Source organism: Hyla sarda, chromosome 6 (assembly GCF_029499605.1).
Source record: "Hyla sarda isolate aHylSar1 chromosome 6, aHylSar1.hap1, whole genome shotgun sequence".
In the NCBI taxonomy this organism is placed as follows: Eukaryota; Metazoa; Chordata; class Amphibia; order Anura; family Hylidae; genus Hyla; species Hyla sarda.
Window position 1 is genome coordinate 73,594,821 of NC_079194.1, and position 13,665 is coordinate 73,608,485.

At 43.9% G+C, this 13,665-nt stretch overlaps 1 protein-coding gene across 1 annotated transcript in view; it reads left to right on the forward strand.

Moving 5' to 3' along the window:
* Positions 1–13,665, forward strand: part of CHL1 (cell adhesion molecule L1 like) — a 186,720-nt gene that overhangs the window by 10,506 nt on the left and 162,549 nt on the right. The gene's annotated exons all lie outside the window — the stretch shown is intronic.

The following is a 13,665-nucleotide window of genomic DNA, read 5'->3' on the forward strand; positions in this document are numbered from 1 at the left end:
CGGATCCCTCAACATACGATGGTTTCAACAAACGATGGTCCGTTTGGAACGGATTACCATTGTATGTTGAGGGACCACTGTATATATATTTCCGTTAGGCTAGGGCTACACAGTGATTTTGGCTGTGACAGGGGTCATACAACCAAAGACCACTGTGTGGTTTACATTGCACCTAAGGTCCATAAATGGAGTTCCATTGTTCCCCCCAAGTAGTTGTGACCATGACCCAATAGTTACAAGAAATCCATCTTGGTGGGATTTCCTGCACCTGCTGAGTTTCTGCCACTTTGAGATCACAGCGTGGCCACCATTCGCATTCCTTAGTTGCGATGCAGCGTGATCCCCACAGTGGCACTTGTCTTGGCCAACATTTTTATGTTGTTCCAGCCTCAAAAGATTTTCTCTATATGAGTTCCACTCCTGGTTTTGGCTAATACTGGCTGAATACTGACCAACCTACATTGTCAGAACCAATTGGGCCTATGGATAAAATCACACATGTCATTTTGTGGGAGTGTTTGATATTGAAATTATAGAACAAAATACATTTAAATATTCAAATTCACCTAAGCAAAGTCACAAAAAAACTTATTATGAATGATCAATAATGATCAATAAAAAGTGTCAGAAACATTTCATCATGTGACGGATATATTCAGGCAATACTTTTAGGCTGGGTTCACACATCCCTACAGTACAGTAATTCTGACTCACATTTTGTTTTTGGACAAGTGGTAACAGATCTCTCTGTTATTTGGTTAAAAAAAAAAACAGTAGGAATTTCGTGTTTCTCCTGATCAGAGTGAAAACTTTTTACTTTTGTGATATTTCTGTCTGTCGCGTTCTTATTTTACTGTTGGATTCCTGTCTATGTCCGATGCTAGAGCCGCTATGAGCCATTAAGGGAAAGTTTGTATCAGAAAACTGACACTTTTACTTAGTAGAAATGAAAAGGCCTGAATATAAAACATCTCGGCCAAAACAACTACCTTTCAATGTTGTCATCATTGATAGCTATGGGCCAGTGGGTTCCATAATCAGTCACTGGTGGGGACTAGCGTGATCCTGGAGTATTTTACCACTGAATAGTGCAATTGTAATGGAAATGCCATAAGGACAATTGCATGCCGGCATGTATTCAAGAAACCCTATTTTGCCATTATATCAACAGCTATTTATGTGAACCGGTCCATTGACTACAAGGGTCTCTATTCACTGCATCTCGCCACAGCAATTAGGCTTGAAAGGATTGGAATTGGGAATAAATGGTGGCCCACCTTTTCTATAGTAGAAATTACTGAGAGTTAGATAGCCCACAAGAAACAGTTCTAATATTTCCAGACTGGGGTTTTATAATTTTAAAACGGCCCTTTTATTTAAAAAAAAAAAAAATGACTTGTCAAAATATTTGATTGGTCAGGGGTCCAGTGCTCAGAGCTGAAACCCCCACCTACCTCCACCAATCAGGATACCCTCACCGATCAGGAGACGCCCACCTCAGGAGACCACCACCGATCAGGAGACCCCACCGATCAGGAGACGCCCACCTCAGGAGACCACCACCGATCAGGAGACCCCCACCGATCAGGAGACCCTCACTGTTCATGGGACTACCACTAATCAGGAGACCCACATTAATCAGGAGACCCTCAATGATCAGGGGACCACCACCAATCAGGAGACCCTCATTGATCAGGGACCACCACCAATAAGGAGACACTCATTGATCAAGGGACCACGACCAATCAGGAGACCCTCATTGATCAGGAGACTTTCGCTGACCAGGTGACCTCCACCAATCAGGAGAATGTGCTTCTTCCTGCTCATTTTTCTGATCAGTGGCACTCTCAGCACAATCCTTTTTTTAAAGGGGTACTCCGGTGAAAACCTTTTTTCTTTTAAATCAACTGGTGCCAGAAAGTTAAACAGATTTGTAAATAACTTCTATTAAAAAATCTTAATCCTTCCTGTACTTATTAGCTGCTGAATACTACAGAGGAAATTCTTTTCTTTTTGGAATTCTCTCTGATGACATCACGAGCACAGTGCTCTTTGCTGACATCATTATAATAACTCTTTATTTATTGTTGGCCTTAGTGGGATTTGAACCCAAGGCCCCAGCACTGCAAAGCAGCAGTGCTAACCACTGAGCCACCATGCCAGCAGAGAGCACTGTGCTCGTGATGTCATCAGTGTTCCAAAAAGAAAGGAATTTCCTCTGTAGCATTCAGCAGCTAATAAGTACTGGAAAGATTAAGATTTTTTAATAGAAGTAATTTACAAATATGTTTAACTTTCTGGCACCAGTTGATTTAAAAGAAAAAAGGTTTTCACCGGAGTACCCCTTTAATGACATGTACACTTTAAGCAGATATTATTCTAGGACCTCTCCTTTAATAATTTTTTTTTGTAGCTCAGAATATAAAACCCATGTAAGTAAATTGTGAAATTATTACATCAAGTCATATCTGTGCGGCTCGTTTTTCCCTTCGTGAACGCAGGAAATGAAAAGGATGTAGTCTTGGGACTTGTTTCTTGGAGCTGCATTATAAACGACTCAAAAAAGATCACAAAAATGCCCTTCTATTCTCTGTGGTTGCTAGGCAACTACTCATTATTGAGGAATACTTCATAAAGTCGGAGCCCTATTATTCTTTGAAATGTTCCAAATATTTACAAAGCATTTTTGCGGGTAATGTTTTCATTTCATTATGTGTCAGGACTGTGTTCCCAAGGTGTCATTTTCTCCCAGATTTCTGAGTCAAATAAATCCGGAAGACAGAAAATAACACAGAAGCAATGTGTGCAAAATAGTAATGGGTTCTACAATATTGTTTACTAGGACTTTTAGGAAAGACACAGCTCTCAGGGGACGACGGCTTTAGGGTTTCGAGAGAAAAAAACAATTTCTCTGTTTTTTACAATTGACTAGGAATTTACTAGGAATAATATCAAGGGAATTGATGACTTTATCCATAGCCCCCTCTTTTCCTTACTTTCCTGGCTAACCCTAAGAACCCCAACACATCAGGGGCAGGATAGCTGGATACATTATGCAGGGTATATAAATGATAGAAGAAAAGAAGAGTCCAGTCCAAGGGTCACATGAATTAGGATCAGGTTAAAGCACAAAACCAATGCATTTGGGGAAGCAGAAAAAAAGTTTAAAACTGCTGCCAATTCCATAGCCCACGAGTTGCTCGCTGCTAACGTGAGCAGTCTACGGATTTGCCAGATGACTTGCATGGGACCTTCGGCAAATCCGTAAATTACTTAAATTAATTTTTGAGGACTGGGGTGATAATAAAATGCAATAACACACAGGGGTCTTAGACGATAGCTGGATGTTCATATTCTAAAGACCCAGCAGGGTAGTAACTCACGATTATGCAGATCGTTTCCAAAACTTTTGAGATTTTATTTTCAAGACTTCACATAGCTTAAATCTTCTCAACAAAGTGGAGCAAAACTTGTATATCTGGGTGTTTGTATGTGATCATAAAATGTTAAGGAATGTGCTGAAAAACGAATGTACTAAAACGAGGGGTCGTGAATATGATCTTTAGTGTCAGAGCAAATATGTAACCAGCATTACCATGAGCCCCACTCACACGACCGTGAATAGCTCAGTGCTGTACCCCTCAGCATGGTCTTATTGTTTAGAAGGGGTTTCCTGGATTAGTTATTCATGGCCTATCCTGTTGTTATGAACCACGGGGGTCCCGTCATTGTTTAGAGAGTCAGAGCAGTTAGTCCGCACGTGGATAGGAATGGATTGCAGGATCACTCAGGATCTGCACTGGATTGCACTTGTCTCAATAGATAAAGTCTGCAGCAGTCCAAAATTCTATATAGGGGGAGCTTTATCAAAACCTGTGCAGAGGAAAACTTGCCCAGTTGCCCATAGCAACCAATCAGCTTGCTGCTTTCATTTTTATGAAGGCCTGTGAAAAATGAAAGAAGCGATCTGATTGGTTGCTATGGGCAACTGGGCAAGTTTTCCTCTCCACAGGTTTTGATAAATCTCCCCCTATGACTCTTCTAGATGAGATATATGAGATAGATGCACATCTGCAGCATCTTATTTACTCCATACAGATTTCTCCTCCTGCATCGGAATAGGATTTTCTTAAAGGAGTAGTCCAGTGGTGATTCAGTGGTGAGCAACTTATCCCCTATCCTAAGGATAGGGGATAAGTTGCAGATCGCGGGGGGTCCGACCGCTGGGGCCCCCTGCGATCTCCTGTACGGAGCCCCGACAGCCCGCGGGAAGGGGGTGTGTCGACCTCCGCACGAGGCGGCGGCCGACACGCCCCCTCAATACAACTCTATGGCAGAGCCGAAGCGCTGCCTTCGGCAATCTCCGGCTCTGCCATAGAGATGTATTGAGGGGGCGTGTCGGCCGCCGCCTCGAGCCGGGGCCCCGTACAGAGAGATCGCAGGGGGCCCCAGCGGTCGGACCCCCCGCGATCTCAAACTTATCCCCTATCCTTAGGATAGGGGATAAGTTGCTCACCACTGGACTACCCCTTTAAAGCAACACGTTCTTATCACCTCCCTCTCCTGCTGTCTGGCGAGACCTCTTCCCTTCCTGAAGACTCCCAAAAAAATGTTCAGATAAACCCCAGTCACTATAAAAATCCATCCGCAGTAAAATACAAACCATACCGTGCACTAGCCACAAATTCTCACACAGATGCCCAGAGCCAGCCTTATATTGGATGGTCCTTTGTAACGTTTTTATCTTGTGATGGTTTCCCTGATGAGGCTTACAGTGCTTAAAGGAGTACTCAAGTGGAAAGTATATTTTTTTAAATCAACTGGTGCCAGAAAGTTAAACAGATTTGTAAATGACTTCTATTTAAAAATCTAAATCCTTCCAGTACTTATCAGCTGCTGTATGATCCAGAGGAAGTTCTTTTCTTTTTGAACTTCTTTTCTGCCTGACTACAGTGCTCTCTGCTGACACCACTATCCCCGTCAGGAACTGTCCAGAGCAGGAGAGGTTGCTTCTTTTTAAATTTCTTTTCTGTCTGACCACAGTGCTCTCTGCTGACACCACTATCCACGTCAGGAACTGTCCAGAGCAAGAGAGGTTGTTTCTTTTTGAATGTCTTTTCTGTCTGACCACAGTGCTCTCTGCTGACACTACTATCCACGTCAGGAACTGTCCAGAGCCAGAGAGGTTGTTTCTTTTTGAATTTCTTTTCTGTCTGACCACAGTGCTCTCTGCTGACACCACTATCGACGTCAGGAACTGCCCAGAGCAAGAGAGGTTGTTCCTGCTCTGGACAGTTCATGAGGTGTCAGCAGAGAGCATCGTGGTCAGACAGAAAGGAAATTCAAAAAGAAAAGAACTCTGTAGTATACAGCAGCTGATAGGTCCTGCAAGGATTAAAGGGGTACTCCGCTGCTCAGTGCTGGTAGCTCGTGACGTCATAGCCCTGCCACCTCATGAGGTCATGCCCCGCCCCTCAATGCAAGTCTATAGTAGGGGGCATAACATGCCCCCTCCCATAGAGTTGCATTTAGGGGGCAGGGCAGTGACACCACGAGCTCCCGGCTCCAGCGTTCCGAAGTTTGTTCCAAATGCTGAGCAGCGAACTACCCCTTTAAGATTTTTGTACATTATGTACAAATCTGTTTAACTTTCTGGCACCAGCTGATTTAAAAAAAAAATTTCAACTGGAGTACCCCTTTAATGATAAGCTTCATATAGTATGGAGGGAGCCAAAATAAAAATTCCATAAAAATGCAAATCAGTACAGTTATCTGATGAAATTCACTAGGTCTAAATAATTCTTAGATCCCTACGGTAGGTGCCTCCTCCAGCTGCCGCACAAGCTGCACATCCTGACGGCCAGCATTGTGCATACTGTACCCCCTAACACTGCACCAGTTATAGGACATTCCGTCAGCCATGACTTCTCTCTCTCTGTTTTATTTGTACAGTTTTATTATTAAAAAATATTTCACAAAACTTTTCTTTTTAGTGTCACTATGACAACCGTTTGGTGATTGGCCGATCAGAAAAGTATCTGTAATAAGGAAGAATTACATACCGACGCTTCTTCAGGCCAGTTTAGCAACAAGTCAAGCATTAATAACTTAGGTACACTGGCAGATCATCTACTAAACTGGCAGGCAAGTATTGCGTCCCCTAATGTAACCAGGGATACATACAGTGTATACATCTCCTCCATCGGGCCATGTTCACACGGCAAAATTTTTGAGCCGAAATTTGCTTGGAAATTCCGCTGCAGCATTTTGATGGGAATCTGCTGCACTGTGCACACAGTGAAAAATCCTGATTTCAGCATCTGCAGAAACACCGAATGTGTTCATTGTTTCTGCAGATTCCGTTTGTAAATGCATTGCCATCTATGAAAACGGCGCATTTCTGAGTGGTCCTAGTGCCGCTAAATCAAAATGTCTGTCCATATTTTTCCGCGGACATTCCACAAATTTCCCTCCTAGTGAACAATGTACAGTGGTCCCTCAAGTGACAATATTAATTGGTTCCAGGACGGCCATTGTATGTTGAAACCATTTTATGTTGAAACCATTGTATGTTGAGATCAGAACTCTATGGAAACCTGGTAATTGGTTCTAAAGGCACCACAATGTCATCCACAATTTGGAAAAAGTGAGAATTAAAGAAAAATAAGTAGATAACTAAGAGATAAAGCAAATCCTTACATATAAAAGTAAGAAAGATCTGCTGGGAGCTGTAATCACTGTCTATGTCAGTTTTTCCCAAGCAGGGAGCCTCCAGCTGTTGCAAAACTACAACTCCCAGCATGCCCGGACAGCCAAAGGCTGTCCGGGCATGCTTGGAGTTGCAGTTTTGCAACAGCTGGGGGTACCCTGCTTAGGAAAACACTGGCCTATGTAGAGGACAGGAGCTTCTTCAGGGTCCTGTATGGTAAACAAAGTGTCCCAAAAAGTAACATGGAGTCGCCCTCACCTGGTGTCCAAAGGAGAAGGTAACCCTGGGACAGGTTAAGTGTACAGAACATGCAATACCTCCCTGTACTTTAGGGGGTGCTACCAGACATCAGTCAGTGCATACACTTCAGTAATACAGGGGTTTTACCATTGAATGCCCATTCTGATTGGTCGGTTCTTCCAGCCAATGACACGTTTCACAGATCTGGACTGTCCGTACATTGTATGTTGAGTCTGGTTTCAACTTACAATGGTCCAGAATAGACCATTGTATGTTGAAACTATTGTATGTTGAGGCCATTGTAAGTTGAGGGATCACTGTACACTTTCCAGGCTTGGTTCCAAAGCCAATAGCAATTGCATGCCAAAGAATGTGATTACATAAACGGGGGCTCCTACATAAGCAGGCGGCACAATTCGCAGCAGAACACCCCTGTATATTGCCAGACTCCCTGTTCCTGTAGAGTATTGAGCAATGATGCATACACTGTATGCATTGCCGCTCACTTTCCATTTCCCGGGCTGAATTAGGGGTGTAATACTTGCCTTGCCCTAGGTGCTGGTAACCAAGCTACACCATTGATCACACGTGACCTACTGGACTGTAGTGATGAGCAGCATTGCCCATATTCGAATTCGCGATATTTTGCGAATATATAGACGAATATTTATCTTATATTCGCAAATTTCGCACATTCGTTATATTGGCATATGCGCATATTCGTGTATTCGAGTAAGAAAACAGTGAGGGGGTGGGCAACTTTACTATTGGTTGCTAGGGATGTTGTTGAGAACCTCTGACAAGTGTATTTGCATCATTCTAATTGGCCCACAAGTGAAAAGAAGGAATATGCGCATATGCAGAAAAAGTGAATATTCGTAATTTTGAACATATGGCGAATATATTCGCAATATTCGCGAATTTGCAAATTTGCAATAAAAATTCGAAATGCGAATATTCGTGCCCAAAACGACTGAACTGTACATGGAGGAATACAGTGGTCCCTCAACATACAATGGTAATTCGTTCCAAACGACCCATCGTTTGTCGAATCCATCGTATGTTGAGGGATCCGTGCAATGTAAAGTATAGGAAGCTGTACTCACCTGTCCACGCCGCTCCGGACCGCGTCCTCACCGCTCCCGATGCTGTCCCAGGGGCTCCCGATGCTGTCCAGCTGCTCCGGTGTCTTCTTCGCGATCCTCCGGCTTCTTCTGCATCTTCTGCAGGGTCCGGGCCTTGCTTCCTGGTGACGTTATTATGCTGCTGCGCCGGCGCGGCGTGCGTAGTGATGTAATAACGACGCCGGAAAGCGAGGCACGGACCCTGGAGAAGATGCGGAAGACGCCGGAGGATCGCAAAGTGGACCCGGAGCAGCGGGAATAGGTAAGCAAACCTGCCCGGGATGCTTAAACTGCTATCCGACAGCAGCTTAAATGGGCACTGTAATGAAATATAAAAATTGATATGTTGTAGTACTTAAGTACTAAAACATATCTCTAATATACTTTAATTAAAAAAAAGTTATTTTAAACAAGTTTAAAATCACTTTTAAATTCGGCCACTAGGGGTCGCCCTCCTAGTGGCCGAATGCATTCTGCAGTGACGTCACTACTGGATTTCGACTCATTGAAGACTGGCAATGAGTCTAAATCCAGTCACTGCGGTGCTCGCTCCCGCCTGTCAATCAGACAGGCGAGAGCGAGCACGCTGATAGCTGGGGCTGCACGCATTGGCCAGCTCCACTGGCCTCGCTCGTGGCCCCGCCCGCCCCCGTTACCCTGTCCGGAGGCAGCTCATTGATCCTCCGGTAAGTCTTCACCACTGGAGGAATGGGGTGGGGGAAGCGGGGTTCGGGGGAGCGCCGCCGCTCAGTACTAGAGGCATGGAGGTGGGGTGGGTGGGCAGCGGGGTTCGGGAGAGCGCCGCCGCCGCTGCTGCTGCTGCTCCCGAAGTAACACTGCTGCGCTGGTTAAACAAACTTGTTGTTTTCACCACAGGGTGCCTCCAGCTGTTTCACCACTACAACTCCCAGAATGCCCGGACAGCCAGTAGATGTCAGGGCAAGCTGGGAGTTGTAGTGGTGAAACAGCTGGAGGCACCCTGTATAGTGAGCTAAGGGCGGAAGTGCCGGCCCCAGCAGGCATCAATGACGTGGTGCCTGCTGGGGAAGTCTGCCTGGTAGTGAGCACACTATCAGGCAGACAAAAAGGCATTTTAATATAGTAAAAAAAATGTAAAGGCAGGGAGGGGGTTAGGGATAGATGGGCAATAGGCAGGGACAGAAAAAAAAATGGATGGTGGGAGCTACCCTTTAAGCATTTTGCGCTGTCAGATAGCTGTTAATGCGATGGCCCCGACATATAAAAGCATCGTATGTCGATTTTATCATATGTCGGGGCCATCGCATGTCGGAAGGTTACTGTAATTCATTCTTGCAAGTCCAGACACTAACAGTCTCTTGTCATGTAGCAGTCACAGCACAAGGGAACAATTTCCACTTTAATTAACGCAGCTATTAGGACAGTTATAGAATTATTCTTTCATGTTAAAAAATAATAACACAATTTCCCTATTGTGGATCTGTAATTGCCCTACAGAGGCCAAGCCCACGACATGCAGCGACTAGTCACAGACATCTCAGGAAGGACTGAGCGTTGTGCAATGGTATAAGTATAGTGTACCTGGATTTAAGCTGTGATCACTAAAATCTTGTGCTGACAGGTAATTGTGGCCCCATTGTACTGGGGTATTAAAGAGCAGCAAATAGCAATCTACACAGGGTGAGTACAGCACTCGGCTATATAACCCAGTTACAGGTATAGTGCATTCTTTTATGACAGCCAGGTATGATGTCAGTTACATTGCACAGAATGTACGGGGTGCGGTTTAATTCATCCACCTACCACCGTATTTCCTAGAGTACTTAGTAGCTGCACTTTCATGTTCTCCGTCATATTGCCAGAGAACTGGACCAAAAGGTAACGCTTTATTATGCACGTAGATATCTGTAAGTCTATATTTATTTACAATGATGTTTATTGTTAAAATGGTATCATTATACATTTAAAAAAAATTATATAAAATCAGAAGTTATTTAGTGTATCCTTCACATTTGTCATTGTTGGTTCAGAAACTTGTTCTTGCAGCTTTGAATGTTACCTGAGCATGAACTTGACACCTTTTGCGGTGAAATGACCACTTGTGACCGATGCTATCATAGCCCCGAAGGGGGGGGGGGGTGGATCCCAGAGAGGGATAGATTCAGAAATAATTTTTACAATTTTATTTTCAATATATAATACTATAACTATAACCACTATGAATAGTCAATATGGCGAAAAGAATTAAGCAACTTGTTTACATTGATTTTGTTTATGATTTATTTATTTTTATTTTTGTTTACGGTTTGTTATTTATTTATTGTTCACTATTTATTAGAGATGAGCGAACTTACAGTAAATTCGATTCGTCACGAACTTCTCGGCTCGGCAGTTGATGGCTTATCCTGCGAAAATTAGTTCAGCCTTCCGTTGCTCCGGTGGGCTGGAAAAGGTGGATACAGTCCTAGGAGAGAGTCTCCTAGGACTGTATCCACCTTTCCCAGCCCACGGGAGCACCTGAAGGCTGAACTAATTTATGCAGGAAAAGTCATCAACTGCCGAGCCGAGAAGTTCGTGACGAATCGAATTTACTGTAAGTTCGCTCATCTCTACTATTTATTATTAGTTTAAATCCTTGAAAGACAGTACTTCCCTTACAGTAGCCTTATTAGCCCATTGATGAGGATGCAAAAAAATAAATAACTCAGAATCTTGTGATACCTGACAGTATTTTGTAGAGACAAGCTTTATACAACTAACTCTACAGTGGTCCCTCAACATACGATGGTAATCCGTTCCAAATGGACCATCGTTTGTTGAAACCATCGCATGTTGAGGGATCCGTGCAATGTAAAGTATAGGACAGTGGTCTACAACCTGCGGACCTCCAGATGTTGCAAAACTACAACACCCAGCATGCCCGGACAGCCAACGGCTGTCCGGGCATGCTGGGAATTGTAGTTTTGCAACATCTGGAGGTCCGCAGGTTGAAGACCACTGGTATTGGAGGTTATACTCACCTGTTCCCGCCGCTCCGGACCCGTTGCCGCTGCCCTGGATGTCGCCGTCCATCGCTGCCGCCGCGTCCACGGGGTGTCCCCGATGCTTCCCCGGCATCCTCGTTCTCTGTCGCCGTCATCACGTCACTATGCACGCCGCTCCTATTGGATGACGGGACGGCGTGCGCAGCGATGTGATGACGACGATGGAGAGCGCCGACAAAGCAGGGGGTCCCGAAGAGGACGCGCCGGAGCCCCAAGGACAGGTAGGAGACCATCACCGGAGCTCACGGGGCACCGTAAACGGCTATCCGGTGGAAGTTGAAGCAGTCTGCGCTGCCGGATAGCCGTTTATGCGATGGCCCCGACATACAAAAGCATCGTATGTTGATGCTGCCTCTGAGAGGCCATCATATGTTGAAATTATCGTATTTCGGGGCCATCGTAGGTCGGGGGGGGGGGGGGGGGGGTCACTGTACTTTCTAATACTGTTAGTCCAATAAAAAATATCACAAGATTCTGCAACATTCTATCATTTTTGTATCTGCATCACTAGACTACTCCAAACTACTACATATTTTTGTTTATGGAACTATTTTCAGAAAAAGGTATTTATAAATATATTTATATTAATAAATGTATTTATAAATATTTAAAATATTATTGCATTAAAATATCTGAATGAATGCCTGAAGGTGGGGGTGTTAGGCCGAGCTCACACGGCGGAATGTCTGCGTGAAATCCTCCAGAAAAAAAAATCTGCACCAGCAGTCTACAAATTTTGGGTTGCACATTAACCCCTTAAGGACACAGCCCATTTTGACCTTAAGGACACAGCCAATTTTATTTTAGCATTTTCGTTTTTTTCCTCTTCGCCTTCTAAAATTCATAACTCTTTTATATTTCCATTCCCAGACCCATATGAGGGCTTGTTTATTTATTAATTTTTTTGCATGACCAGATGTACTTAGTAATGATATCACTCATTTTACCCTAAAATGTATGGTAAACCCCCCAAAAAAAAATTTTGTGTAAGGAAATTTCAACGAAAATCATAATTTAGCAAATTTGGGGGGGGGGGGGGGTCGTTTATAATATGTTACAGATGTCATCAATAATTATCAATAGAACTTTATTCAAATAACTTTTAAAAGCGCAATGATCTTTTTACAAATTCTCTATTTTTTTTAAATAAATTGCAAGGCATACTTGGCATTTCCTTAGTGAAAATCAAGACTTCCTCTTTAAAGATTTGTTTCACGTAATGATAAGGTTAAAAAAAAAAAGTTTTCCTTTTTATTAATGCAAAGGTATATCATTTATTGGGTGTCTGTGGGGCAGCATTTGGGTGTCGGTGGTAGAGGGGGTAACCGTATTGGTTATATATACCAGTGTTTCCTAACCAGTGTGCCTCCAGCTGTTGCAAAACTACAACTCCCAGCATGCCCGGACAGCCGTTGGCTGTCCGGGCATGCTGGGAGTTGTAGTTTTCCATCAGCTGGTGGCCCACAGGTTGGAAAATACTGATGTATATACCCATCCCAGGAGCTGGCATATTCTCATTATATCTATATACAGTATAACTGTACAGTTATATACGTCCATCTTAAGCCAAAACATGCTGGAAAAAAAATGCGCCAAACATATTAAGAGGTGCACGCCTTTTAATAAGTTTGGCGCCAGTTTTTGTTGTCTGTGTGCCAGAAAATTGAATCTACACGTATGAGCAGGCTTAGATCTCGGCCATAATTTACATTGATTATTTGAGTAAGTTACAGTAAGTCTGTTGATGCCCCTCCCACTAAACTCTGCAAATTTTTTTGCAACTTTTATACGCTAGAAAATTTGCGTAAATGGGTTAATAAATTGTACCCCATGTTTGTGGATAAATGACTGTAAATCTAAAAAATAAACATTTTACTGGATGATGTCACTGCAGCTACACGTGGCTGTACGAAAAACCTTACCAAGACTTGAATGGGCACAGTCAGGATCAAAACATTTCGGGGGAGATTTATCAAAACCTGTCCAGAGGAAAAGTTGCTGAGTTGCCCATAGCAACCAATCAGATCACTTCTTTCATTTTTGAAAAGGCCTCTGAAAAATGAAAGAAGCGATCTGATTGGTTGCTATGGCCAAGTCAGCAACTTTTCCTCTGGACAGGTTTTGATAAATCTCCCCCTTTATGTTTTATTTCTTGGCAAAACATTAACTATTTTAACCCCTTAACGACACCGGAGGTAAATGTACGTCCTGGTGAGCTGGTACTTAACGCACCAGGACGTACATTTACGTCCTATGCATAACCACGAGCATCGGAGCGATGCTCGGGTCATGCGCAGCGGGGCCCGGCTGCTGATAGCAGCCAGGGACCCGCCGATAATGGCGGACATCCGCGATCGCGCGGATGTCCGCCATTAACCCCTCAGATGCCCGTGATCAATACAGATCACAGAATTTGCAACATTGCGGTCACTAAAATGGATGATCGGATCGCCCGCAGCACTGCCGCAGCGATCTGATCATCCTGAACAGCAGACGGAGGTCCCCTCACCTGCCTCCGCTGCCTTCCATGGGTCTTCTGCTCTGGTCTGCGAGCAGACCAGAGCAGAAG